This window comes from Coregonus lavaretus (assembly GCF_964263955.1).
Source record: "Coregonus lavaretus genome assembly, contig: HAP1_SCAFFOLD_5324, whole genome shotgun sequence".
Taxonomy (NCBI): Eukaryota; Metazoa; Chordata; class Actinopteri; order Salmoniformes; family Salmonidae; genus Coregonus; species Coregonus lavaretus.
Genome location: NW_028159917.1, coordinates 36507 through 40836, shown reverse-complemented (window position 1 = coordinate 40836; position 4330 = coordinate 36507).

Sequence of the window (4330 nt, the reverse complement as noted above, 5' to 3'; positions counted from 1 at the left end):
TTCAAGACATGGCATATGGGGGTGCGGTGAGATACCCAATGGGTAGGACAATATTATTTTTGTCACTTATATTGAAGAAGCTATTGCTTAAATACTGGAAGTCAAATGATACTCCAATGTTAAGAGAATGGAAGAATCAAATGCTTTATTATTTAAATATTTTAAAAAATCAACATTGGGTGTGGATACGGTGGGAACATGTGGGTCTGAGCAAGTGAGCAAATGTATGTCTGTATTTTTATGTATGTTATTTTTTTGTTTAAATTATAACCGTAAAAAAAAGTCAAATAAAATATTACATTAAAAAAAAGGACTTCTCACTAACTCTTAATGGACATATTGTTCATATGAGGGGACTCACCACACTGTTGTCCAATGCCCTGAGAGACCTGGTGTAAACTTCATAAACACTCAGCCGCTGTATCTTGTTCCTGATATAGACAGAGACAGACCAGAGACAGGAGATTTCCCTAGTAGGGCTGTGACGGTCATGAAAAACTAACCAGGAAAAATAATATTCACTAAGAAAAGAAACAGATCAAATTGGGGAGACCAATTTGTGGCCATCTCTCTTGCTGAGCAGCACAACAGAAGAGGAGGATCCTGGCCAACCTCTGATACTTCCCTGGGTTAGAGTTCACATCAGTGGACCATCCTACTCAGTGAATTTCATAAAAATTAAAATAGTGAAACATTTAAAAAAGTTATCCTTTTTAGATAAAATTATACTAAATATATTGACGCCACCAAATAATTGATTAAAACACACAATTTTGCAATGAAGGTCTACAGTAACCTCAACAGCACTCTGTAGGGTAGCACCATGGTGTAGCCGGAGGACAGCTATTTCCCGTCCTCCTCTGGGTACATTGACTTCAATACAAAACCTAGGAGGCTAATGGTTATCACCCCCTTCCATAAACTTACACAGTAAGTATGACTACTTCTGCAGGACGTCCTACAACCTATCACAGAATGAATCTAGTAGAGAATGAATCTAGTACTGAAAGCATAACCTACAGCTAGCTAGCACTGCAGTGCATAAAATGTGGTGAATAGTTGACTCAAAAGAGAGAGAAAGACAATAGTTGAACAGTTTTGAAAAAATAAATGTCTTCCAAAATTAAGGAGAAGCAAGAGAGAGACAGAGAGAGAGAGCTTGCTATATTTGGTTGTATTTTTGTAAACTTTCACTTTCACTTAGCTAGCGAATGCAGCTAGCTAGTTTAGCCTACTCAAACACCCGGCTCAAAAAGAGAGGGGTGCTATGTTAGCTAGCTGGCTATGGCTATCCAACACTGGAACTCTTCTAAGTCAAGGTAAGCTTTTGGTTTTAATACTTTATTGCCACCGGGGCCCGCCGGTGTAACTGCTAAACTGCTTTCTGACTGTACACTGTACTGCATGATTGTAGGGGGTTTACTAACGTTTTAGTTCTAGGAGCTATATTGACGATGACGTGACAACGATGTAGCCTGTGTGTAGCGGTTAGCGGTCAAAGGTTTTTTTGCCTGGTCACAGACAGCTGATGTGTTGTGCACTGAAGTCCACAAGCGAAGGAAAAAGGTGAGAGGAGGAGAGCGCGTAGATAGATGCGACAAGGAAGTATATATACAACGAGCCGTTTGTACGTGGCTGCTATGAAAGTGAACTGTGTTTGCGTGTGATCAGGGGTGTATTCATTCCACCGATTCTGTTGAAAAACATTTCTTAAACGGAAGCAAACGGAACGAAGCGGGGATAAACACATTAATTTGTCCAAAAGAAACTCTCATTTGCAACGGTTGGACTAATGATTACACCCTAGATCAGCTAGATGCAGGCAAGAGTGTGCAAGGCGGTATTGAATGTGTCACTGTCTGTCACCTTGATTACAAAAAACTATCTCGACCTGTGCACCTAGCTACGTTGTAAACTTTCATTCATAGGCTAGGTTGTAGCAACCTCATGATGGGTACAGGGAACATTTGAGTATCATGTAGCAGCCTAAACCTATCAATGTTACATTGAGCTGGGTGAATGGAATATGAATGACAGTCATCCAATTTGCTGTAATAGAAATAAGGCCATGCTAGTAAAACAATGTATCATCCTCCCTCATTTTAAACGGCAACAACCGCCACTGGTTCAAATACCTCAGCCTCATTCCACCATGCTCTGCCCTTTGACTTCTCCCACTTCCTCCTGAGAGTCAGGCTACTGCCCAGCTCAAATCAACCCTAACCCCTAACCCTCTCAACCCCTGTACCCCTACCCCTCTCACCCCTGTACCCCTACCCCTCTCAACCCCTGTACCCCTACCCATCTCAACCCCTGTACCCCTAACCCCTCTCAACCCCTGTACCCCTAACCCCTACCCCTCTCATCCCTGTACCCCTACCCCTCTCATCCCTGTACCCCTACCCCTCTCAACCCCTGTACCCCTACCCATCTCAACCCTGTACCCCTACCCCTCTCATCCCTGTACCCCTACCCCTCTCAACCCCTGTACCCCTACCCCTCTCACCCCTGTACTCCTACCCCTCTCAACCCCTGTACCCCTACCCCTCTCAACCCCTAACCCCTCTCAACCCCTGTACCCCTAACCCCTAAACCCTACACACTCAACCCCTGTACCCCTACCCCTCTCACCCCTGTACTCCTACCCCTCTCAACCCCTGTACCCCTACCCCTCTCAACCCCTAACCCCTCTCAACCCCTGTACCCCTAACCCCTAAACCCTACACACTCAACCCCTGTACCCCTACCCCTTTCAACCACTGTACCCCTACCCCTCTCAACCCCTGTACCCCTACCCCTTTCAACCCCTGTACCCCTACCCCTCTCACCCCTGTACTCCTACCCCTCTCAACCCCTGTACCCCTACCCCTCTCAACCCCTAACCCCTCTCAACCCCTGTACCCCTAACCCCTAAACCCTACACACTCAACCCCTGTACCCCTACCCCTTTCAACCACTGTACCCCTACCCCTCTCAACCCCTGTACCCCTACCCCTCTCAACCCCTGTACCCCTAACCCTCTCAACCCCTGTACCCCTACCCCTCTCAACCCCTGTACCCCTACCCCTTTCAACCCCTGTACCCCTACCCCTCTCACCCCTGTACCCCTACCCCTCTCACCCCTAACCCCTCTCAACCCCTGTACCCCTACCCCTCTCACCCCTTTCAACCCCTACCCCTCTCATCCCTGTACCCCTACCCCTCTCAACCCTGTACCCCTACCCCTCTCAACCCCTGTACCCCTACCCCTCTCAACCCCTGTACCCCTACCCCTCTCAACCCCTGTACCCCTAACCCCTACCCCTCTCAACCCCTGTACCCCTACCCATCTCAACCCTGTACCCCTACCCCTCTCAACCCCTAACCCCTCTCAACCCCTGTACCCCTACCCCTCTCAACCCCTGTACCCCTACCCCTCTCAACCCCTGTACCCCTACCCATCTCAACCCTGTACCCCTACCCCTCTCAACCCCTAACCCCTCTCAACCCCTGTACCCCTAACCCCTAAACCCTACACACTCAACCCCTGTACCCCTACCCCTTTCAACCCCTAACCCCTCTCAACCCCTGTACCCCTAACCCCTACCTACTCAACCCCTGTACACCTAACCCCTACCCCTCTCAACCCCTGTACGCCTAACCCCTAACCCCTACACACTCAACCCCTGTACCCCTAACCCCTACCCCTCTCAACCCCTGTACGCCTTATCCCTAGCCCTCTCAACCCCTGTACGCCTTATCCCTAGCCCTCTCAACCCCTGTACCCATAAACTTCCTAACCCCTGTACACCTAACCCCTACCCCTCTCATCCCTGTACCCCTACCCCTTTCAAGCCCTGTACCCCTACCCCTCTCATCCCTGTACCCCTACCCCTTTCAAGCCCTGTACCCCTACCCCTCTCAACCCCTGTACCCCTACCCCTCTCAACCCCTGTACCCCTAGCCCTCTCAACCCCTGTACGCCTAACCCCTACCCCTCTCAACCCCTGTACGCCTAACCCCTACCCCTCTCAACCCCTGTACGCCTAACCCCTACCCCTCTCAACCCCTGTACGCCTAACCCCTACCCCTCTCAACCCCTGTACGCCTAACCCCTACCCCTCTCAACCCCTGTACGCCTAACCCCTACCCCTCTCAACCCCTGTACGCCTAACCCCTACCCCTCTCACCCCTGTACGCCTAACCCCTACCCCTCTCAACCTCTAAGCCATATTGCTTACACTCATCCAATCCTTTCAGATATACAGTACGTGAAGGGTTGTAACAAAGCTGGTTCGGTGATGAGTAATCATTCCTGAGACATATAGACTTGTTTTCTTCTCTAGCCAAT